Source organism: Lygodium microphyllum, chromosome 27 (assembly GCF_053477565.2).
Source record: "Lygodium microphyllum isolate KBCC chromosome 27, Lygodium_microphyllum_v1.1.10, whole genome shotgun sequence".
Classification (NCBI taxonomy): domain Eukaryota; kingdom Viridiplantae; phylum Streptophyta; class Polypodiopsida; order Schizaeales; family Lygodiaceae; genus Lygodium; species Lygodium microphyllum.
Genome location: NC_141161.1, coordinates 100,088,516 through 100,115,529, shown reverse-complemented (window position 1 = coordinate 100,115,529; position 27,014 = coordinate 100,088,516). Strand labels below are relative to the sequence as shown.

General features: G+C 37.4%; 1 pseudogene; it reads right to left on the bottom strand.

Annotated features, from left to right (window-relative positions):
- LOC148012650 (uncharacterized) overlaps positions 1-27,014 on the bottom strand; it is a 67,570-nt pseudogene that overhangs the window by 39,243 nt on the left and 1,313 nt on the right.

The following is a 27,014-nucleotide window of genomic DNA, read 5'->3' as shown; positions in this document are numbered from 1 at the left end:
TTTCAAAATAGATTCCGAAAAAAGATGTACGAATTTGCATGACACATTTGTATTACTGGCCCATTGTGAACAGGTGCATAAACTCATATTTTTTAAAATTTTGTCACGACATGATATATGTCACAAATTTGAAATATCTCTTATATGATATTTTAAATAGGTAATTTTTTATCCAAACCCCGGACAACCTCGATGGACGTGGTATGTTGTATCCTTAGCTCCCCGAAGTGCAAGAGTATATGATGAAAGCAATGTTCCTAGCGTAAATGAGAATAGTATACAAATAGAAGGGTTGATATTGCAAGGGATGGAGGCCAAGAATTCTTTGAGGAACGAGGTGGACTTATCCTTTTGTGGTGACCTTTCTATCGACCTTCTAGTGTATGCGAAGTTGTGTCAGGAGATTGACATTGAAACATAGGCTACATCATACTTTAAGCATCCACCTACTCAACTCGTTGATGAATCACTTATAATGATACTCTAAAATATATATTTTAAGTAAGATCATTTTTTAAAGATTTATATTATCGTGCTTTGCTTGAATCTTTATATTGATTATGCTAACATCAATTTTTATCTATGCACGTGACCTTAGTAAAATTTGAACAATACGATTAGTTTAGGGTGAGTGACGAAAAGCTATAGAAGATCTTCACACGTATGTCTCCAAATTAAATGGCTCAATTCAGAGATATGACAGACTTGAAGCTGCCTGGGACACCATCAAGCCGTTCCGTTAGATCTACTTTGGCATACTTTGATGCTTTGATTTCCAGTAGATGAGATCGACGCTCCATACGCAGGGAGTGGTACTAGGGGATACTGTGGAGATGTGGATGTGATGAGCCCACACCTGACTCAAGATACATGTGCTAATCCTTGCTCTCATACAGGTTCGAGAGAGAGAGTGGCTCAAGTTATTGTTGCGAAGGTACAAACACAGTGTCTCCGTCTCGTTGCTCTATTGGATTTGTGTCACTTGTGAAATTTTTCACACCTATAGGGATGTCTACTTCAGTCACTCCAGCTTTTACTCAACCATCCACAGGTGGCCATCTGCAAGGTGCTACTCTAAGAGATACCACCCCCATCAATACACCAGTTGTACAAGGGTCTCCTGAATATTCCCAGGAGCATGATCGCAAGTGGGAGAGGACACATCTTAAACGTATCCCAAAGGGGTATGAATACCTTGTAGATGATAGAACAAGAGCCTTCATCATGAATGATGAGGAGAGGGTGATGGCTTGTATGAGAGAGTTGTGCCAACAAGTTTTTTGACATATCTTGGATGATTGGAAGAACGTACCAAAGGGGAGCAAGGACCACATAGTACCATTCGTACATGAGGAGTTTCTAGTATCCACCGCAGCAAATAAGTTCTCCACAAGCTAAATGATGGAGTGCATGCGTGGGTATATGTCACATAGACGATCGAATACACACAAGGTACTTAACAATGGGGTCTCAAAGCCCGAGTGGCTAGATGCAGATGATTGGCATCGAATCAAGGAGGCTATAGATTCACCAAGATATTGGAGACAACAACGGGAGGGAGCGAGAGTACATCTGGATACAGGAGTGGTCTATCATCTTGGGAGCGACGGCCACAAAACTTATTTGGAGGACTTTGTAAGTTTTTCTTTTGTTCTTCTCACTTATTTTTTTACAATATAGCTTGTACTAACAATCGTGTTTCTAATAATTGTATTTTATTTTCTTTGCAGTAATCCAATACAAACCGTGATCCCATCGATCTAAAGACTTGATATGGAGAGAAACATGGTCTCATTGCATTGATCGATAGATTGTATGCACGTGACAGTCCAGTAAGTTACTCATCTTTTTTATCCGTAGTTGCTATTTTTAATTAAAATGCATTATTGTATGGTGAACTAATGTGTAGTTTCTTATTTTACAGAGTCCGTTCAATGCTCCTTTTTGCGACAGGACAAGCTTTTAGATAGTGAGGATCTATGGCTCGCGCTAGGATTTGTGGAGCACACATCCTCTTCTTTTTTTATCATGTTATTTATGTAGTGCATAGAAAGTGAGGATCTATGGCTCGCGCTAGGATTTGTGGAGCACACATCCTCTTCTTTTTTTATCATGTTATTTATGTAGTGCATAGAAAGTGAGGATCTATGGCTCGCGCTAGGATTTGTGGAGCACACATCCTCTTCTTTTTTTATCATGTTATTTATGTAGGCATCTTCTATGCACTATGTTATTATCATACTTTGTATCTTGCCATGATTCTATGAGCGCTTTCATTAAGTGATCTTGTATTTATTTTATGTACCAATCTTGTGGATTAAAGTACACTTTATCTTTATTTTGACAACCATTGTACACCTTACTGTAACCCTTTTGTATGGCCTAAATACAGTGCATAGTGCTACAAGTTGTCCTCCCACAAAATAATTTTTTTCTATGATCGCTATTAGCGTCGAAAATTTACTGCACACATCGCAATTTGTATTGCAAAACGTCATTATTTGCGTCGCTAGAGACACTGATAGCGATGTTTCTATGGCATTGCTAACACCAACATGTTTAGCGATGACGGGGAAAATTTATTTTGTAAACATTTTCCTCACTTTGAACGTCAGTATGAGGCCTATATCTTATAGTGGTTATCTCCTTATTTCTCTCACCACACTCTTCCTTCATGGAAGTGTCTCTTACTTGGTATATAGCCATCAAACAAAAATGGCCAACTATGGCCACTACCTAACATGCCCTGCATTTGGCATATAGAAATGTGCTTCATAAAAAGAGCCCCCTCTTAGAGTTTTCCCAATTAAAGAACAATAAGGCATGGAATTAAATACATATCCTCAAAGGAACGAATCGGAAAAGAATGAAAGGAAACTAAGTGCGTAATAACAAGAAAGTTTCCCATTTGATTTAGGAGTCTACATGTCTCAAACTCCCTTCATTTTCCCCTTTCATTTTCAATCCTTACACAAGGCTATTAGGGAAAACAAACCTACTTCTAGAGTCTTTCACTTTGTTTGGGGGGGTAGGAGCATTGTCTTTCACCCAAAAGCCCAAGGCATTGCTGACTCACTAAAGTCTCTCTAGAACACTCTTTTAACACTAGGCGTAGAGTAGTAAGCAAATATTAAAATATTTGCCTTTAACACTGTTCAAATGGACATTTGAGTTCAATTCCCACACAAACCATATAAAGTTTCTATTTGGGTGGACCTAACAAACCTCCCAAGGAACCTATGACCTAATGTTGAAAACTATTATCACCCCTCTCGGAGCGTGCTAGGGTAAAGATCAACCAATGTTATCAACCCTCATTGGTGTCCCCACAAGTACTAATAGAAATGAGTTTTACCAAAGGCTCCCAAACTTTTTGTTGATCTTTGATACAAATAAAAATGTGCTTACTAAGAAACCCCTAACTTACAAAAATTACCAAAGATATACTTTAAATGTTTAAAGATAAGACATTTTTAAAGTGATTTTCCATAACTCAAGCCCAAATAGACAACAAGAAATAAAAAAGATAAAGAAACCTATAATGAAGGATTTTAAATATTCAATAAAAAATGAAAAAAGTTCGTATCCCAAAATCACAATTCTAATCAAGTGAACAATGAAAAGCAACCAAGTATAACACATATACCCCTCTCTAATGGATTTTTTCAATAAATTAGTAGAACCCAAGCCAATATGAAAGAAAAACAAAAGAAAAGGAATGTGAATTTGATTCGAATGATAAAGTCGCTTAGAACATCAGTATGAGGCTTATATATGTAATGGTTGCCTCCTTATTTCCCTTACCACACACTTTCTTCATGGAAGTGTCTCTTACTTGGTATGTAGCCATTAAACAAAAACGGCCAACTATGGCTACTACCTACCATGCCCTGCATTCGCCATATAAAAAGGTGCTTCACAAAAAGGCCCCCCTCTTGGAGTTTCCCCAATCAAAGAACAATAAGTTATGGATTTAAATACTTATCCTTAGAGGAAAGAATCGGGAGAGAACAAAAGGAAACTAAGTCTATAATAACGAGAAACTTTCCCATTTGATTTGGGAGTCTATATGTTTCAAACTCCCTTCATTTTCCCCTATCATTTTCAATCCTTACACAAGGCTATTAGGAAAAAGAAACGTAATTCTTGAGTCTCCCACTTTGTTTGGGGGAGGGGGCATTGTCTTTCACCCAAAAGCCCAAGGCATTGCTGACTTGCTAGAGTCTCTCTAGAACACTCTTTTTAACACTAGCTTATACAATAACTCACATTCTTTTAGAAATAATCTGTGGCTAAATCAAGGTCAAAATGGAGAAAGGCAACACTGAGGCCCAAGCATCGAAGGATGCCGATTACAAGTTCTACAAGCAAAAACTGAACCTATTAAATAGAATCATCTAGCCTCGATTGAGATGATGCAAAATGAAACAACCTAAAGCCAATCAAAACATTGAGGCTTCCACAAATAATTCAAATAATGAGCAAAGATGCCAATTACTACTTGCGAGCAAAAGCACAACAATTGGATGCTAATGAAGCACAACTATAAAACAAAAAGGTAAGTGATGATGAAGTAATTCCCCCTCTCATTGTACACACTCCTAATCTTAAACTTTAGAATTTGGAATATGAAAAAAAAAAACCATGGTAGACTAGTGCCATTGTAGCTAGCCTACAATGGAATATATGAAAACTTGGATTAAAAAGAGTTGAAAATACCAAAACTATCATGTTGTTAAAATGATTTACCTTTCCAATAACTTATTTTTCTTATTTTAATATAATGAGATGGCCTTGAATGTACTAGGTGTAGGGTAGTAGGCAAATATTAAAATATTTCCATTTAACAATGTTGAAATGGACATTTGAGTTCAATTCCCACACAAACCATATAAAGTATTTATTTGGGTTGACCTAACAAACCTCCCAAGGAATGTATGACCTAATGTTTAAAACTATTATTACCCCTTTAAGGAGCATGCTAAAATAAAGATCAACCAATGCCATTAACCCTCACTAGTGTCCCCACAAGTACTAATAGAAATGAGTTTTACCAAAGGTGCCCAAACTTTTTGGTCATCTTTGATACAAATAAAAATGTGCTTACTAAGAAACCCCTAACTTACAAAAACTACCAAATATATACTTTAAATGTTTAAAGATAGAACATTTTTAAAGTGACTTCCCATAACTTAAGCCCAAATAGACGACAAGAAAAAATAAAGATAAAGAAACCTACAATGAAGGATTTCAAATGTTCAATAAAAAAGGGAAAAAGTTTGTACCCCTCACAATTCTAATCAAGTGAGGAATGAAAAGCAATTTAACTATGACACATATACCCCTCTCTAATGGATTTTTTCAATAAATCAATAGAACCTGAGCCAATGAAAGAAAACCAAAAGAAAGGGAATGTGAATTTGATTCGAATGATGAAGTTTTAAAAGAGAATACCTAGAAGAAAGAAATGGAAATAAGCCTCAATGAAAAGAGTGATAATGTTATAATAGAGAACTTAGACAAGAAAGAGGATGATTCTAAAATTTCAAGATCCAAAGTTTACCATGAATCCTCAAAAAAACTCAGTAGAGACTAACCAAACTATGAAAAGAAAATATTCTAAAGGAGGAGATAGCAATAGCAATCCCTTCAACAAGAATAAGTATGGTGCTAACAAGGTGAAAATGAACAATTAAATATTATTAATTATAAACTTCATTAAAATAGTGTCTTATAACTGCAAAGGGTTGTCTCATCCTTCTAGAGCAAGAACTATTAAAATTTGGCTAAAGGATGTAAATCCTACTCCAAACATTAGACGCCTTTAAAGTCAAAACTTCTAAGGATTATCTTCTTGAAAAACCTAAATTTGCTCCCCCCCAGAATACTCATAGACCTTATTAGCCATTCCCAAAGAAGCGGAGGGGGGTTAGGATACAAAAATAATCTAAAGGGGTTGGTGGGTACAACCACAAGTGACCTAAGAAATAGATGGGTCGGCATTCACCTCAAAGGTTAAGAAGAAATAGCTATAATCTCTCTTTATGTTCCATGCTCAACAAATGAAAGAATTAATCTTTGAAATTTATTAATGACAATACAATGCCATGTAATTGTTGCTGAGGATTTTCATAGGGTGAAAGATAAAGCCTCAAAGGCATTTCATTAAGGGTCAAGCAATTGCAAAAAGTGAGAAAATGGCTTGGGAAAATTGTATCTTGCCATCGACTTGTAGATGTATATGCATGGATTGGATGCACATGGTCCAACAATTAGAAAGGGGCGAAAATAAGAGAAACAAGGCTTGATAGATTGTACAGGTTTGCTCTCCAATTTCAATTATAAGATAAATAAAGAAATTATACTCTCTAATCACTATCCGATGATGTCCACACTCTCAAGTCAAAAGAGATAAGAGAGAATACTCAGAAGATTTATAATAATAACTTCACCCATACACACCACTTGGACTAAGCCATGATTAAAATAAATAGGAAGTATTGAAACAAGCCATGATGCAGGAAGAGCAACCTACCAACAACACAGTGGAAAAAGTAATACATATTACAAGGACAGGCGGAGCCTTTACATGAAAATCCTAACCATCATTATACGTACCGACAGTGGCAAGGCACTAACCATCTGCACTGGCTTGCTTGAATATCGCCCTTCGATTGTCCATTCACGGTCTCCTCTATCAATTTGATGCGTCGCCTTCTCCTTCCAAAGGAAGGCCAAAATTAGCCAACGTAGACACTAATTCTTTCAAAAACCCTGCTTGCTAATTTGCTTGCAAGCCATGCAGCAACTAACTATTCCTCAAAGCATTTACATGCCTCGGTAAGGTCAATTGCCAGAACATCCAAACCGACAACTGTCATCTCAATGACAGCCGAGGCTGATGAGCAAATTTCTATTATTTGCATTTCACAACCAGAGGCATGCTCGTTGCTCCGGCCAGGAAACATGGATGTGCATAGCACAACTGTGCCTTTTCCATTTCCGTTGCATTCACTGATCACTTCAAACTATGGCTCGAGTCCTCGAGAGTAGAGCTTTTGAATATTAATTACAGTGCGTGGAGAGAGATAGATGCAAAAACTCTTCTGATTCTGTGCTACACATTAATTCAAAAAGAGACATTGACTCTACCTTTCCAAGCTTTGCACACAAGCCAAAGAATCTTTGGCTTGGTCTAGCTATGGATGGCTTGAACCCATTCGGTCTCCGCTCAAGTTCTTATAGTGTGTGGCCTATAGTCCTTGTTAACTACAACATCTCGCCATGTATTTCTACGAAGAAAGAACACTTGATTCTTAGCTTGCTCATTCCTCGCCTCTATAAAGTCAATAATATAAACGTCTATCTTCGTCCATAAGTCTACGAGCTTGAGATCTTGTGGGAGGAGAGGGTTGATGTGGAAGATATGAGAAAGTACAATGGTCAACGATCTGCGCCAGTATATGAGTCATTCTCATGTGGACCATGCATGACTTTTCGGGATTGGAGGAGTGCTGAGGTAAGTAGGCTTCTGTTCTCATTGATAATGCTTATCATAGTATGTTCAAGTTTGTATTCATAGGATAGAGGTATTAGGACAGGTCTAGTTACCTCAAGTTATCATGCATGTCCATTGTGTGGGCCACAGTTGACTCCCAAAGGTCACGAACCACGAAGAAGATGGTATATCAAGAATGCGCCGCTTTCTTTTCAAAGGGTCATGAATTGAGGGAAGGTTTTCTTGGACGACCTTCAGCACGAATGAACGCACAAAGCTAGTACGAGCTGAAAATTATCCACATGGAGTCGCATCCAAACGGAATGCGACGATTCTCAATTTTCTACGAGTTGCCGTATCAGAATCACTTATAGATCAACCACTTCTTAAATCCCATACATATTTTCATGAATGTGGAGAGCTTACTATGGGATCACGTCACAAGAAAGAGAGACATTGTAGGGGCACGAATGGATTTGAAGAAGGTAGGTAAGATGAAGGTGCATTGGCTGCAATCGATGGTCCCTTGCAACTACCTCACGCTCCTTGGGTTTTGTCCAATAAAGAAGATCGCTTTGTGAAAAAAATTATCATGTCTATTTGTACTTCGATAGGTATGATATGTTCTCTCAGATCCACGTTTTCTAGAGATGACCAATTATCAGGGCTAAAATCCCATGATTGGCATAAGATATGTCAAGTTTGTACTATGAATGGATTGTAAGTGACTTGCGTATTTTGCTATTTAGAGTGTAGTTTTTTGTAACACTTATTCATTTGTGGTATTTTGTACTACTGATCGCAATCACAGGATGTCTCACTCTAAAAATATACGAAAAAATTTACACGTCGTCAAATTTAGTGCAATGGATCTCACAAAAGAAAATCAAGACATCGTCTATTGAATCCACAAGGCAAAGAGTAGTGGAGATAGTCTGTCTCTTTGAAAAGTATCTGTCTACGAGCATGCTTACGATCCAAACCCACCTCCTGGTGCATCTTGTAGATGAAGTGAAGATTACAGGACCTGTCCATATGCGATGGATATTCTTCTTAGAGCACTTCATGAAAACCTTGAAAGGCTTTGTGCGACAACAAGCTCGGGCAGAAGGTAGCATGGCTAAATGTTGGTTGGTGTCTGAGGCATTAGTGCATATCTCACAGTGGCTACCAATGGTGGATTCAGACAACAGTATGCTATGGTCGCTGAAGTATGATGATAGACTGATCGAAGATCTGGTGGTTGAAAATGGGATAGAAAAAATGATGGATTCTACAATGGAGAAGAAAGTGAATCATTTTTTAATGTTGCACCATATCTCCACAAAGATGTAGCTCACTAGGTATGAGCAAGCCTAGAAAAATGAAGCGCGATCCAAATTTTGACGTAGTATGCACCATCGACAAATTCGATATCCCGAGAGCATGGAGGAGATGCCGTGGTTTATGTCTATGCGATGGTTGCATGGAGCTTTGATCGCAGCTTCTCGCGAAGGGGTGGAGGTCTCTTTTGAGAAGTGAAAATTCTCGAGGAGATGTAGTCCAAAGGAGACCATATATTTTATAAGCTGTCATATCTATATTTTATATGTGACAACTAAGTAGTCGTTTCAATGTGCAGTACAAAATATACAATGCGACCGAGTTGCGGAGATGACATTTCAGTATGGAGCGTATCAACAAAATGCACTCCACAAAGGATTATGGTGTCATGGCAAAGTTCAAGAAAGAGAGTCAACGGCGAGCCACAGATCCAAACATTATTATAAAAGAGACGGAGTATTTTGAAAATATGCAAAGAATTATCACATTGGATTATCTTAGCTTCTCCATGATTCTATTCAATGTGTTATGGTTCAAAGTGGTACTGGAAAGAGCCAGGGAAATTTTTTTTACGAGATCTATCTAGATTTCTTAAAATAGATTTCTCAAAATAGATTCTAAAAAAAGATGGATGAATTTGCACAACACGTTTGTATTGTTGGCCCATTGTGAACAGATGCATAAACTCATGTTTTTTAAAATTTTATCACGACATGGTATATGTCACAAATGTTAAATCTCTTTTATGATATTTTATTGTACCTTAGCTCCCCGAAGTGCAAGAGTATATGATGAAAGCAATGTTCCTAGCATAGCTGAGAACATTATACAGATAGAGGGGTCGATATTGCAAGGGGTGGAGGCCAAGAATTCTTTGAGGAACGAGGTGGACTCATCCTTTTGTGGTGACCTTTCTATCGACCTTCTAGTGTATGCGAAGTTGTGTGAGGAGATTAACATCGAACCATAAGCTACGTCATACTTTGAGCATCCACCTACTCAACTCATTAATGAATCACTTATAATGATACTCTAGAATATACATTTTCAGTAATATCATTTTCTTAAGAGTTATATTACCGTGCTTTGCTTGAATCTTTATATGGATTATGCTAATATCAATTTTTATATGTGCACATAACCTTTGTGGATATTTGGACAACACGATTAGTCTAGGAATGAGTGACAAAAAGCTACAGGAGATCTTCACACATATGTCTCCAGATCAAATGGCTCGATTTAGAGATATGGCAAACCTGAAGCTGTCTGGGACACCATTAGGCGGTTCCGTTAGATTTACTTTGGCACACTTTGATGCTTCGGTTTCCCCTAGATGAGGTCCATGCTCCAGATGGAGGGATCTAGGGGATGTTGCGAAGACGTGAATGCGATGAGCCCATGGTCAGCTCAAGATACAGGTTCTACTTCTTGCTCTCATAAAGGTTCAAGAGAGAGTGGCTCAGGTGGTTGTTGTGGAGGTATCAGCATAGTGTCTGTCTCGTCGCTCTGTTGGATTTGTGTCACTTGTGGGATTTGTCACACATGTGGAGATGTCTACTTTAGTCACTCCAGCTTTTACTCAAACGTCCGCACGTGGCCATCCACAAGTGACACCCCTATGGGTGGTACTCCGAGAGACACCACCCCCATCAATACACCAAATGTACAAGGGTCTCCTAAATATTCCCACGAGAACAATCGCAGGTGGGAGATGACACATCTTAGACATACCCCAAAGGAATATCAATACCTTGTAGAGTATAGGACATGAGCCATTATCATGAATGATGAGGGGAGGAGGGTGATGGATCGTATGAGAGTATTGTGCAAACAAGTTTTTTGGCATGTCTTGGATCATTGGAAGAACATACCAAAGAGGAGCAAAGACTACATAATAGCATCCATACATAAGGAGTTTCCAATATCCACCACAACAGATAAGTTCTCCATAAACTAGATGATGGAGTGCATACGTGTGTACATATTACATAGAGGATCGGACGCAAGCAATGCACTTAAGAGTGGGGCCTCAAAGCCCGAGTGGCTAGACGTAGATGACTGGCGCCAACTCAAGAAGGAGGCTATAAATTCTCCAAGACGTTGGAGACAACAATGGGAGGGAGCGAGGGCACATCTGGAGAGAGGAGTGGTCTATCGTCTTAGGAGCGACGACCACAGAACTTATATGGAGGACTTTGTAAGTTTTTCTTTTGCTCTTTGCACTTATTTTTTTGCAATATTGCTTGTACTAACAATCGTGAATAAAACAATTGTATTTTGTTTTCTTTGCACCACTCCACTATAAACTGCAATCCCACATGTCTAAAGACTCGATATGCAAAGAGACATGGTCTAATTGCATTAATCGATAGATTGTATACACATGGCAACCCAGTAAGTCACTCATCTTTCTTATCCGTAGTTGCTAATTTTAATTAAAATGTATTATTGTATGGTGGACTGATGTGTAGTTATTTATTTTTTTACAGAGTTCGTTCGATGCTCCTTTCTACGACGGGACAAGCTTTTAGATGGCGAGGATCTATAGCTCACGCTAGGATCCGTGGAGCACACGTCCTCTTCTTTTTTGGTCCTGTGATTTATGTATGCATTTTCTATGCACTATATTAGTATTATACTTTATATCTTGCCATGATTCCATAAGCGCTTTTATTAAGCAATCTTGTATTTATTTTATGTATCAATCTTGTGGATTCAAGTACACTTTATCTTTATTTTCACGACCATTGTACACCTTACTATAACCCTTTTGTATAGCCCAAATACAGCGCATAGTGCTACAAGCTATCCTCCCACAATTTTTTTTTCTCTATAACCATCACTAATAGCGTCACAAATTTATTGCATACATCTCTATTAGCATCGCAATTCGCATTGCAAAATGTCGCTATTTGTGTCGCTAGAGACGTCGATAGCAATGGTTCTATGTCGTCGCTAACACCAACGTGTTTAGCGATGATGGGGATAATTTTTTTTGTAAACATTTTCGTCGCTTTGAACGTCAATATGATGCCTATATCTTGTAGTGGTTTCCTCCTTATTTTCCTTACCACACTCTTCCTTCATGGAAGTGTCTCTTACTTGGTATATAGCCATCAAACAAAAACGGCCAACTATAGCTACTACCTACCATGCCCTGCATTTGGCATATAAAAAGGTGCTTCCTAAAAAGAGCCCCCTCTTGGAGTTCCCCTAATCAAAGAACAATAAGGTATGGAATTAAAGACATATCCTCAGATGAACGAATCGGGAGAGAATGAAAGGAAACTAAGTTCGTAACAACGAGAAAGTTTCCCATTTGATTTGGGAGTCTGCATGCCTCAAACTCCCTTCATTTTCCCCTATCATTTTCAATCCTTACACGAGGCTATTAGTGAAAAGAAACCTACTTCTGAAGTCCCCCATGTTGTGGGGGGAAGGGAGCATTGTCTTTCACCCAAAAGCCCAAGTTGAATTTGATTCGAATGATAAAGTCGCTTTGAACGGCGGTATGAGACCTGTATCTTGTAATGGTTGCCTCCTTATTTTCCTCACCATACTCTCCCTTCATGAAAGTCTCTTACTTGGTATGCAGCCATAAAACAAAAACGGCCAACTATGGCCACTACCTACCATGCCCTGCATTCGACATATAAAAAGGTGCTTCACAAAAAGAGCCCCCTCTTGGAGTTTCCCCAATCAAAGAACAATAAGGTATGGAGTTAAAGAGGTATCCTCAGAGGAAAGAATCGGGAGAGAACAAAAGGAAACCAAGTCTGTAATAACGAGAAACTTTCCCATTTGATTTGAGTATGCATGTCTCAAACTCCCTTCATTTTCTCTTATCATTTTCAATCCTTACACAAGGCTATTAGGAAAAATAAACCTACTTTTAGAGTCTCCCTCTTTGTTTGGGGGGGGGGGGGGGGGGGAGCATTGTCTTTCACGCAAAAGCATAAGCCATTGCTGGCTCGCTAGAGTCTCTCTACAACACTCTTTTTAACACTGGCTTATACAATAACTCACATTCTTTTAGAAATAATCTCTGGCAAAATCAAGGTCAAAATGGAGAAAGCCAACATTGAGGCTGAAGCATCCAAGGATGCAGATTACAAGTTCTACAAGCAAAGCTCAACCTATTAGATAGAATCATCCATCCTCGATTGAGACGATGCAAAATGAAAAAGCCTAAAGTCAATCAACACATTCACGCTTCCACAAATAAGTCAAATAATGAGCAAAGAGGCCAATTGCTACTTGCAAGCAAAAGCATATCAATTGGATGCTAGTGAAGCACAGCTATAGAACAAAAAGGTAAGTGACAGTGAAGTAATTCCCTCTCTAATTGTATACACTTCCAATCTTAAACTTTGGAATTTGGAATATGAAAAAAAAGAGCCATGGTAGACTAGTGCCACTATAGCCAGCCTATAATGGAATATATGAAAACTTGGATTAAAAAGAGTTGAAAATATCAAAACTTATTTTTCCAATAACTTATTTTTCTTATTCAAAAACAATGAGACGGCCTTAAAGGTACTAGGCGTAGGGTAGTAGGCAAATATTAAAATATTTCCCTTTAACACTGTTCAAATGGACATTTGAGTTCAATTCCCACACAAACCATATAAAGTTTTTATTTGGGTCGACCTAACAAACCTCCCAAGGAACCTATGACCTAATGTCGAAAACTATTATTACCCTCACCCCTTTAGGGAGCATACTAGAATAAAGATCAACCAATGTCATCAACCCTCACTAGTGTCCCCACAAGTACTAATAGAAGTGAGTTTTACCAAAGGTGCCTAAACTTTTTGTTCATCTTTGATACAAATAAAAATGTGCTTACTAAGAAACCCCTAACTTACAAAAACTACCAAAGATATACTTTGTTGCTGAGGATTTTCATAGGGTGAAAGATAAAGCCTCAAAGGTATTTCATTAAGGGTCAAGCAATTGCAAAAAGTGAGAAAATGGCTTGGGAAAATTGTATCTTGCCATCGACTTGTCTATGTATATGCATGGATTTGATACACATGGTCCAACAATTAGAAAGGGGCGACAATAAGAGAGACAAGGCTTGATAGATTGTACATATCTTCAGGTTTGCTCTTGCTCTCCCATTTCAATTATAAGATAAATAAAGAAATTATACTCTCTAATCTCTATCCAATGATGTCCGCACTCTCAAGTAATAGTGTTGTAATTAAAGCATGGTGGTTTCATACGGATCCTTCTCTCTTCATATCAAGAGAGATAAGAGATAAAATTCAAGCGATTTAGAACAATAACTTCACCCATACACACCACTTGGACTAAGCCATGATTAAAATAAATAGTAAGTATTGAAACAAGCCATGATGCAGGAAGAGCAACCTACCAACAACACACTGGAAAAAGTAATACATATTACAGGGACAGGCGGAGCCTTTACATGCAAATCCTAACCATCATTATACGTACCGACAATGGCAAGGCACTAACCATCTGCACTGGCTTGCTTGCATATCGCCCTTCCTCTGTCGATTCATGAGTCGCCTTCTCCTTCCAAAGGAAGGCCAAAATTAGCGAACGTAGACACTAATCCAAAAACCCTGCTTGCTAATTTACTGTACCTCAAAGCTGTAAGCTGTCGGCGATTGTAGACACGCCTCGGTAAGGTCGATCGCCAGAACATCTAAACCGACAACTGTCATCTCGGCGACAGGAATATCTGTCTCTGCAAATTTCAGTGACAGAGTAGCTGTGCTCGGTAAGGTCGATCGCCAGAACATCTAAACCGAAAACTCTGCTCGTTGCTCCGGCCAGGAAACATCGATGTGCAAAAACTCTTCTGATTCCGTGCTGCACGTTTCGAAAAGAGACATGCATCGTACGAGTCGACACGTTTTCAAAACGCATGCATGGTAAACTGAATAACAGTCCCTCGGGCTTTTATTAGACTAATGAATCATACGTGTAAATTAAATGTAATCTCAAACGATAAACCACAATATCGAGAATGTGTGTGTGTGTGTGTGTGTGTGTACTGTTTTCTTTTGAGATCCATGCAAGGTTTACAAGGTATTGTAAACCTGCAATATCGAGCTCGAAAGGCGGTAACTTAACATGGAAAAGCTACATAGACAGCCCTAATCGATGTTTAAAAATCTCATACATGAAATGGACGAACCTAAGTCAATGATGTTCTTCTAGTACCTCAACGTATATGGACTTTGCAACTACAAGTCAATACGTTCTCATTTCTCATGATGTCATGTATGAAATAGTAAGTGATCTCTATCTTTTTCATAAGTTTAACATGTAGTCTCAAATGATAACCATTGGAAGTTGTGGCAGATGTCATTTTGCAGTATCAAACATATGTCATTTTGCACTATCGCGTTACAAACCATCCAATTAGGAGATCTCCAGCTCTTTCATAAGCTAAACATATAATATCACAAAAGTGGACAAAGTGGCACACATTATTTTTAAGGTATCATTGCAAAGCCTATAAGGCTATGCCTTGCTCACTTCACATTTTTGGGAGAAAAAGGAAGCAACAGCATAACACAGTTATATCCCTATGGTTGCAAAATATATAATAAATAACACACTTCATGTCCAACAAATGGCACACTTCATGCATAATAATGCACATTTTAAAGCTATTGAATATATGTCACAAATTTTCAAACTAATTTAAATATAAGTTTTGTGTTAGACGTCGAACAATCCCTATTTTCTGTATCTACACTTTTGTAAAAATCTTAAAACAATGCATCCTTTAGTGTCACTCTATTCACCCCTCATTATCAATTGAGCTTTGGGCAAAAATGGATCACTGTGATGCTAGTCATGCCTTCACTATGAATTTTTGGGTAGTGCAAAATCTTTGCTTTGCTCAAAAAACATGTAAATAGCTCTGCATCACATTGCACTAGTATACATCTTGCCACATTTGAGTAAAGCACAAGCACTCTCGATTTTGGAAACTATCTAAGGAGGTGTTTAGAACAATAAGCACAATCACACTCAAATTCTCCAAATGTGATTGCTTTTGCACTCCATTGCCCTATTTTCTATTGTAGTAAGCTCAATAGAATAATGTAAATCCATTATGCGCATGCTTAAGGACAAAAAATGTTCTAAGAGAGTATATACCGGTAACTCAATAAATAAATATTTGACGAACGAAGAAAGGAGAATAATTCTCCAAATATCCACCCAATATTTATGAAAATTTGGAGATCAAGTATGGATTCTCCTTGCATAAGAGCATCATCACTAAATATACAACAAATGAAGCGAATATTGTACAGGTAAAGCCACCATATCTTTAGATTTACATTCTGGCAGGTTCAACCTTACCATTCCCAATTGGCGCGCTTTTCCATCTATATGTTGATCACATCACTAGCTTCATTTTAACCACAATGTTACTGTGAAATGATCCATCATGATTAGATTGTAAGAATTACATCGCACAACAAACAAAATCTAACTAAGGATTAGAGAATACAAAGTAAATATGAGAAGAACAAAAACTTCTTTAATTCCAAATAAACTGATACAAAGATGACTCTCCCCACTAGTGTGCTTCCATTGTGAAGCTTAGGCTAGTTCTAAGATCATTTGGATAGAAGGAAGTCTCTAAAGAGTAATTCTTTTATTTCCCTCTAAAGAATATTGGGAGACTCTTATTGTATCTAGGGTACAATGGTTGTAAGGGGTCTTTCTCGTAGCATACTCCTCATCCACATGAATATGAAAATCCACTTTTCCCTTGCACTGGCTTATATCCCTATGGAGTTCCGTTAGAAAATGTAAGATAGAAAAGAAACTTGTATAGATTGATTTTCTTCGCATAATATTTGTTTTGAAGGATTGGAGGCCAAAATACAATATAAAACACACTTGGATAAACATACAATGTAGTCAGACACATTTAGAGTTGAATATATAATATGGTTAGGTACCTTTAGAGTTGAATATATAATGTGGTTAGGTACCTTTAGAGATGGAAAAGACTACTTTGGGGACAAAGGGTCCAACTTTGGGGCCAAAATTAGAGCACACTACTAACGTGGCACTTGGGAGAAGTAGTGGAAATAAAGTGGTTATATAAATACCTCTATAGGATCTAAGGCACTACATTATGGGGTTCTACAAAGCTAGATTAATTTGAAGGCATTTTAATACAAAATAGAGTATAAAAAATGGGTATTTGAACTTACAATGTGATTGGCTACCTTTTGAGATAAATCAATTTTATTGTACAATATTAAAGAAATCATTTTGGGCCAAAATAAAATGCAACTTGTTGATATTACACTTTTTGAGGAGTGGTGGACCCCATCTTGGAGGATAAAAAGAGTTGTTACCAAGGTGAAAAGAAAGGGGGATCTCTTTCATTTAGGGTGGTCTCCACCACAAAAAGTAGGGTGGAACCTTGGAATGTAAGGGATCCAAGGAACAAAAAGGAACTCCATGATGACTATATTCAATGGACTAATCCAAGTCTTAGGTTTCCTAGTCAATTCCTTATGAGGCCCTTCCCGAGTCCATATGTAACCCTACTGAGCTAGACTAGGTAAGTAGCACCAAGGATATAGATGGATTTTTTAGGTTAAATGGTAAAGGAAAGCCAAAATTAGCCCACGGAAATAGTAATTCCAAAAACCATACTTGCTAACTTACTTTCAAGCCATGCATAATCTAATTTACTTTCCCACAAGGCAAACCTGCAATATTGAGCTCCTCTTCTATCACACTTGAAAGGTGTTATCTTAACATGGAAAAGCTACATAGACAACCCTAATTGATGTTTAAAAATCTCATACATGAAATGGACGAACTAAGTTAATGCTATTCTTCTAATACCTCAACGTATATGGACTTTGTAGCTACAAGTCAATACATTCTCATTTCTCATGATGTCATGTATGAAATAGTAATTGATATGTATCTTTTTTATAAGTTTAACATGTAATCTCAAATGATAACCATTCAAACTTGTGGTAGATGTCATTTTGCAGTGTCAAAGATATGTCATTTTGCACTATCATATTATAAACCATCCAATTAGAAGATCTCTAGATCTTTCATAAGCTAAACATATATTATCACAAAAGTAGACAAAGTGGTCCACGTTAATTTGAGGTATCATTGCAAAGCTTGTAAGGCTATGCCTTCCTCACTCCACATTTTTGTGAGAAAAAGGAAGCAGTACCATAACATAGTTATATCCCTATTCTTGCAAAATAAATAATAAATAACACACTTCATGCGTAGCAAATGGCACACTTCATGCATAATAATGCACATATTAAAATTAGTTGAATATATATCACAAATGTTTGAATATTAAATTTAAGTTTTATGTGAGTGAAACAATTCCTATTTTCTATATCTTCACTTTTCTAAAATCTTCAAAGAATGCATCCTTTACACTCTATTGACCCCTCATCGTCAATTGAGCTTTGTGTAAAAATGTATCATTGTGATGCTAGTCATGCCTTCATTATGAAATTTTGGGTAGTGCAAAATATTTACTTTGCTAAAAAAACATGTACATAGTTCTCCATCACATTGCATTTTTGAATGCTGAAATAACTTGGTTTTTTTGTTGATTTTTGTTATTTTTGTAGGCTGAATGGATTTTGAGTAATGATTAGTTTTTTCCAAAGTGGTTTGAGAATATTTTGGATGAGATTGATTATTTTTTTGAAGCTCATTAAGATTTTTAGTAGAGATATGAGGCTCTGTGATGTTCTGATAGGTTTTGTTGAGGTTCTGATAGCTTCTGTTTAGCTTCTATTTTGTTGTATTTTTCTTCTATATGAAGCATGGATTAATGATTGATGGAAGTTGAGAAAGTTTGAAAGCTCATTCAATGGTTTTTGATAGTTTGGAGTTGTTTTAGTATGAGTGATGTGGTTCTGATGCTTCTTGTTGACCTTCTATAACCCTCTGTTGAGCTTCTGTACAACTTCTGCTTCTGTTCTATTTTGTTATGTATGCTTATGTAAGTGTTCTGTGGAATGTATGTGTGACTTTGGGAAAGTTTTCTAGCCTTGGAAAGAGGTGAATGTAAGTTCAAGAAAAGAGCTCAAGGAAGTGGAAGAAGTAGCTATTGAAGGCTCAAAGAGAAGACTGGAGTGAAGTGGCAATAATGAGCTGTGAGGAGTCACTATAGTGACTCCGATGACCTTTCATATCAGACATATCTTTTGGAAGGGGCATCCATGACAAAAGAAGGATTATTATGAGTGATTATTGAGTATTGTAGTGAGGAGATTATGTACTATTGATTGAGAGAGAAAGAGAGAGTTAGAGATAGCCAAGACATTGTATCTTTTTATGGGAGATTGAGAGAGAAAAATATGAAGAAAATGAAGATGAATACTATGTGATATTTTTCCAATAAAGTGGTGTTTTTTTGTGTTCTCTTTGTTGATTGATGAATTCTATGAAGAATATGAAGAGAAGGATGAATTTTATTGAAGTTAAAGCCGTGGGAGAATTGTTTCTATGAAGCTGCATGTAGATTTCTTGCTCGTGGTGTTCTTTTCCTTGTTGTTATTTTCTAAAGAATGAAACAAAAGCTTGTTGATGTTACAAGATAGATTTTCTTGCAGATGAAACCCATTTCCCTTAGTGTCTCTATTGGGGCTCCACGCTAATATACATCTCGCTACATTTGAGTAAAGCACAAGCACTCTAGATTTTGGAAAGATCTAAGGAGGTGTTTAGAACAATAAGCATAATCACACTTAAATTCTCTAAATGTGTATATTGGTTTTGTACTCCATTGCCTCACATAATCTTATTTTCTATTGCAATAAGCTCAATAGGATAATATAAATCCATTTTGGACATACTTGAGGACAAAAAATGTTCACAAGAGTGTTTGACTGTAACTCAAAAAATAAATATTTGAATTTGAAGGAAGAAAGGAGAAAAATTCTCCAAATATCCAGCTAATATTTATGAAAATTTGGAGATCAAGTATCAATTCTCCTTGCATAAGATCATCATCTCTAATTATACAACAAATAAAGAGAATATTGTATAGCTAAAGCCACCATATCTTTAGATTTACATTCTAGCACGTTCGCGACCTTACCATTCCCGATTGGCGCACTTGCCCATCTATATGTTGAACACATCACTACCTTCATTTTAACCACAATGTTATTGTGTAATGATCCATGGTTAGATTGTGAGAATTACATTGCACAACAAACATAATCTGACCAAGTATTAGAGAATACATAGTAAATATGAGAGGAACAAAAACTTATTTAATTCCAAATAAACTAATACAAAGATGACTCTTACCACTAGTGTGCTTCCATTGTGAAGCTTAGGCTAGTTCTAAGATCGTTTGGATAGAAGGAACTCTCTAAAGAGTAATTCTTTTCTTTCCCTCTAAAGAATATTGGGAGGCTCTTATTGTATCTAGGGTACAATGGTTGTAAGGGGTCTTTGTCGTAGCATACTCCTCATCCACACGAATATGAAAATCCACTTTTCCCTTACACTGGCTTATATCCCTATAGAGTTTTGTTAGGAAATGTAAGATAGAAAAGAAACTTGTATAGATTGATTTTCTTAGCATAATATTTGTTTTGAAGGATTGGAGACCAAAATACAATATAAAACACACTTGGATAAACATACAATGTAGTCAGACACATTTAGAGTTGAATATATAATGTGGTTAGGTACCTTTAGAGATGGAAAAGACTAATTTGGGGCAAGAGGGTCCAACTTTGGGGCCAAAATCAGATCACTCTACTAATGTGGCACTTGGGAGAAGTAGTGGAAATAAAGTGGTTATGTAGCTACCTCTATAGGATCTGAGGCACCACATTATGGGGTTCTACAAAGCTAGATTAATTTGAAGGCATTTTAGTACAAAATAGAGTATAAAAAATGGGTATTTGAACTTACAATGTGATTGGCTACCTTTTGAGATAAATAAAATGTTTTGTACAAAATAAAGAAATCATTTTTTGCCAAAATAAAATGCAACTTGTTGATATCACACTTTTTGAGGAGTGGTGGATCCCACCTTGGAGGATAAAAGGACTTGTTACCAAGGTGAAAACAAAGGGGGATCTCTTTCTTTTGGGGTGGGTTCAACCACAAAAAGTAGGGTGGAGCCTTGGGATGTAAGGGATCCAAGGAACAAAAAGGAACTCAATGATGACTATACTCAATGGACTAGTCCAGGTCTAAGGTTTCCTAATCAATTCCTTATGAGACCCTTTGGGAGTCCATCTTAACCCTTCTAAGCTAGACTAGGTAGCACCAAGGATATAGTTGGATTTTTGAGGTTACATGGTAAATTTTTGGTTAATGTTGGAAACAAGGATTACTATGATTCCCACCTAGAAGTACCATTGAGAACTTTCTTTTGATATCTCTATGTTAGTGTCTGCATGGATCTTGGTATGCAATCATCATTGAAGGGTTTGAGGAGAAAATGTTTAGGTAATGTCTAATATGGGAGATCTTAGAATGGTTGTGTGTGTGCTTAAGGAGAAGTGGGAGTGGATATGTTGTGCCTATGTGGGATTCTAAAAATAGGTTTGAAGAGAGCATGTAAAAAGGCCACATGTATATGGAAGACACCACCTTATAGTTAAGTAGGCGGCTGCAATTTTTTTAGTGAGGAGGGGTAATCCATTTGTTGACATTAAGTAGTGGCCAAGGGGGTGGCCTATGGGAAGCTACCACTACAGCTACATCCCACTACCAACAACACCCTCCTATTGCAGTCCACAACCCATGTGTAGGCAAGATTTGACAAGGATGCATTGCATTTGCTAGTTGAAGATGTCCCATGGGACTAGAAAATAAATATATCAATTTGAGTATGCTTGTGGCTAAATATTGCAAATACAAATCCCTTGCCAAAGCAATCTTGGTGTTAGAAGGGATGCTCTAGTGAATAATAATGAAGGGAAGATATGTAGTTTTTTTGTAGGACTAGCTAAATGCCACCTACCTATATTTCTCTTAGCACACTTGGTAGCTCTATTGTAGTGTCATGTCCTTCCACTCAAAAACTTTCCTATATTTCCTATTTGTACCATATTTACAATCACAAAGGTTTGATTAAATTGCAACCTTTTCGAACTCCATGCCTACCTTAAGAGGAGATATATAAAGACTTTATGTGATCGCTACTATAATTCAAAACTAGCATGCATGAGTCTAAAAATGGTAATACATCTATGAAAAATATTGTAAACTAATTAAAATCACTATTTATTTGCAATTTTGATTTACTATGTTTATTATATGTCAGAATACATTTATACTAAGAATGGAGATCTTAATTAATATATTTTAATGGATCATGGATAGAAAATGATTGTGGTGATATAATGAGTAGTTATGGAGGTTTTAGGAACGCATATGTTAAATGGTCAACAAAAATGGGCACATATGTACATGCCATGGATTAGATGCTAGCAAGTAGATACTATATATCCCGCTATAAGACAACAATATGCTTGAGATCCATATCTATAATAATTCAGAATATGCTTTTGTGGATGTAAGACTTCTTTATTGGGTTTGGCTTTATCTTCCTCTTGATTTAGTGGAGCTAGTGGTGGCTAGTATTTATTCTTATACTAGCTAGAGAAGAACAATTTTTGTGCAACAAATGCTACATGAGGTTTTGATATCGTGGTGAGGCAATGACACACAAACCTGGCATTAGATCCTCATTATAGATGCCTTGAGGCAGGATGCACAAATTGCACATCAATGCCAAGTTATCCAATAGAACAAGAGATTAGGAGAGCTAGATGTATTCCTTTTTCTAATCAACATACATGAAGTGATATTTGTACATATGGATCATTGCTTTTTTATTCACATTGGTGGCTGCAACAATAGAGGCAACCAACAAAAAGGTTAGAGATATAGAGGTAGTTATTGTCATTGTCACAACTATTGACAACATGGCATACTAGGCCCACAAACTACTAAGATGGCAAGTGAGTAGTGGTTGACTTGGTGGAATCAAATACTGATGGGGCATGCCGATGTAGGCACAATTAAAGTGGGAAAAGAGGAAACCATGTGAGTAGATGATGTGGCACAGGGATCACTTGAGTTGATAGCTATAACCAACACATCTTGTTGAAGATTTTTCAATTGTTTTGGATAGAGATATCACATAAGAACTTGAATGTTGATATGGATCTTGCAAATCTTGGTATTGACATGAACATATATAGAAATAGACTAGAATCTCCTATGACTTTGAGAAGAAGACAACAATCGCTAACATGTCGAGGATATACTCTATTACAAAAGTAACGTGCTAGAGGAATTTCATACTAGACGGATGGAATTTTCTAGGTATCACGTAGATTCTTGATTTCTTAATGTCTAGTTGTCTTTGTTATGATATTGCTTCTCAATACATTGGAAAATATGAGTATATGCACAACTTAAGGAAAACATAGAGGCTACATGACATTTCTTAGTCATCATAGGTTTAGAAAATAGCAAAAATAGTTCATTCTCTTACCAAAGGGAGAGACCTATACAAACTGCAACACATATTTCATGTCTATGATCTTCCTCCCGAATAGAATAGGAAAATGCCCTTAGAATCTAGTCAAGGTTTTCTAAAGTAATTTTACCATTATGCCATATAAGAAGGATCTATTACAATCTATGAAATGTGGAAATTCACTAGTCAGGTACTCTCTATGTTCAAGTCTTTCATACCTTCCCAAGATGTAGAGAAGAAAGGAAGTTCTTATTGGGTCCAAGACATTTACTCTTCTCTTAGAGAGTAAATCCTTAGAATGACTTAAGCTAAACACTAAGTATTATGGCATCCCTCTGATCATGGTAAGTTTAGCTAGCCCTTCCATGTTCTTAGCTCCTAAGCCTATGAGACAACCACTGTAGCCAACATGACTCCTCAACTTCCAAGTTTAGAACAATTGAATCTTTCATACACAAAAAATTGCAATTAGATACTTTAACATAGAGATAATGAGACTAATTTAATGTGCTCTTCAAAGAAAGCATTTATTAGGTGTTTCACTGAGCCTCTATTATTCCTAGTGTATCACTTATATTCATTAACACTAGAGCATTATGATGACCATCTAATCTATATGCTTAACAATGGTTATTATGATGACCAACTATTTTCGTATAAATACTAATATGATTATTATGATGAATGTTTGATGTGCATGCTCAACAACTATATCAAAGCATCAATAAATGGCACCAAATCAAAGCTCTAAAAACCATCCATAACTGAGGAGAAGGTGGACATGTATTCATATTTTATAATATTGACTTGAAATGGATTATATGGAAAAGATTTGTAAAGAATAGGATTAGAGGGTCTTACACAGGGTTAGCACATGCGAATACCCGGTTACATTGATGGGGTATTTAAGGTGTACAAGGACCCGATTAGGGTACCATTTGTTATACAAATCTATCTCCTCACATTCACCTTCAGCTCCCATGGCTTCCCCTCTCTCTCTGTCTTTCTCTCTCTCTTCAGGCCTTTCTCTCTCTTCCCCTAGTCTTTCTCTCTCCTCTACTCTCTTGTTCCCTCTTCTTTTACAGTCTTCCTCTCTCTTCTCTCTCTTAGTTAGATTAGTTAGGTCTCCTTCATTACAGCTGGTATCAGAGCTTAGTTCTTGATCCTTCCTTTCTCTCTCCTTTCTCCCAAATCTAGTCTCATTTTCCAACAATAAACCCTACTTTTTAGGTACACAGGCAGAGATGGCAGCTTTCTTGGAAGACACACAAGAGCTACGGTAGGAGGCTTGGCCAAATATGGAGGCAAGGAGACAAAAATGGCAGCTAATGGTAGCTCATTTTCAACTTTGAGACTTGTAGGGTGATGAAGAAGGATGCTGTGAAGTGGACATGCAGGGAGATGAGCTTTCATCATGGTGTATTAACTTTAGATATCATAGGCATAGAACTTCCTCTAGAGTCACAAACAGAACTACCGTGTATGGGCCCTGCCTCATTACCGTCAGTACAAAGCCCTTGTACATTGCCATGGAACCCTCTGCCTTCTTTGTTTTGATGGCACAATCCAATGCACCAAAGTATGTATAGATCTAGTGAGGCTCCATTTTCATCTGACGATAGAAAGGATTTGATGATTTCAACGTACAATTTAATTCCTTTCAGATACTCTTTTTTTGTTTAGAAACTCATTGTGGTCATGCAATACAATAGGTGTATTAGCCATGGGAGAGAACCCGAAACATGGAATTCCTTTCTCCCTCACAAAGCGGCTATTAGTGGTAGTAGGAAAAATCTCGGGCTCCCTCAGTTCACCTCCAGCCATCAAAACAACCTCTTTCAATAGGTGCCACCATGGATTTTACTCATTTGTAGCAGTGATGAGAGGGATACCCTGACTAGATAGTAACAACTCCTTCTGAGTGAACCTGTAAGACAAGTTCCTCTAGGCAGGTTCCCATTCATTCTCCATCCTCGCATGCAAGGCTGCTAGATCAGAAAAGGAGAGACTCGCATATCAAATCCTGCCTCTGCTTTATATGGTTGCATGTTCATGACAAATCCAGTGGGAGAAGGTGTGCCGTCCTTCACGTACACATGATTGATGGATGTAACCTCTCCTTCTACAACATGGCCAGCCTTTACAATGTCAAATTGCGCGTGCCTGAAGCGGGTGATGTATTCGAAACTCTTCATCGGGTTTTCAAGGGCACTGCTATCATAGAGCTTGGATCTCCTATTTCTTTGATGACGAACCACCAGGGCATACGCTCACTATTGAAGATGTGGTAATGCGATCTAGGAGATGCTAAGCCTTCATCAAGCATGACATCAACATTGTGATCAGAGAAAACCGATGACTGAATGAAACTACCCTTGCCAGCTTTGTCAAGACGGTGTAATCTTCTGGGATGTTGAGGAGGGATCTAAGGGCGGATTTAGCATTCTAAATTTCATGCTCTCTTATCTCGAGAGAGTCATCTAGGTTTGCCACATGCCGTGCATCATCGAAAGTGTGAATTTCACAACTAGGTAACTCATGGGATGCATCCATGACTTTGAACTCAGATTCAATCTGACTCAGCAGTATTTTCTAATAAGCTTTCATATGATTCTATTTTCACCATTCCCCCAGGTCTATCACTTTGATACAGGATCTCTGCACCTCTATGGATTGATGTAAGAAACCATCTAGATGCTCACTGCCTGTTTTGAATGATCTCACTACACCTACTATCTTTTTTTCCAGACTTTTCCTCCAAAGACCTCCCAAATCTTTTCTAGCGACAATATCGTCATCTAGCAAGACAACCTTTTCAAGATTGGGAAATAAAGAGGCTAGGACATTGAGAAGAGTCTCATTTTTCATATTGACTAAACCCGAAGCAGGTAGGCTTGATTGTAGATCCTTTGTCTACTTCTTTATATTCAAATAAGAGACATGTCCAAAACCCATGGCATAAATGTTATTCAGTTCAACAACCACATTAGTAGGTGTATTCTTCCTAAACCACATCTTCATTTGCTGGATAGTTCAGGGTATTTGTTAATATATGAAAAACATGCTTATGAGGTTCCTTAGCATAGAACACATTAGAGTTTACAACAACAAAGGCTGCGAGCACATTTTCTGAGTAGACCACATAGTGAGAAAGTTCTCGATCCTCAAGCTTCCATTCATCACCATTGACTTGGTCAATCAACTAGTTAAAATGCCGAATAGTCAGCTGCTGTGAAAGACATGGAGACCCCTTGGCATGGTTCTTGCTGCAAGTCTATTAAGGGAGGCACCCTCCTCTTTCAGTGCTATGACCTCCTCTTCACTAGCTAATAGCAAAGCTTTCAACCTCTTCATTAAAGCCTCACATCTACTTTGTTGGCCCTTAGCTTTGGACAGAAGTCATCGAGAAACTTTGCTCTTCTCTATCACCCTGTTTGGCCAATCATCATCTGTCCTAGATTTAAGAAGCACTTGTTCAACTTTTCTGCGTGACTACAAATTCATTGGGCTAGACTAGTCTTGCATAGTTTGAACAAGAGAGCTGAATTTTTCAAGCTCATTCTGCAATTTAACAGTGGAAGACTTGCCTATAAGCAATGTTCCTGCAAATACTCCATCATCTTTGACAAAGACTGGGCTGCAAGAAGAAGGGCAACCACAAATTTC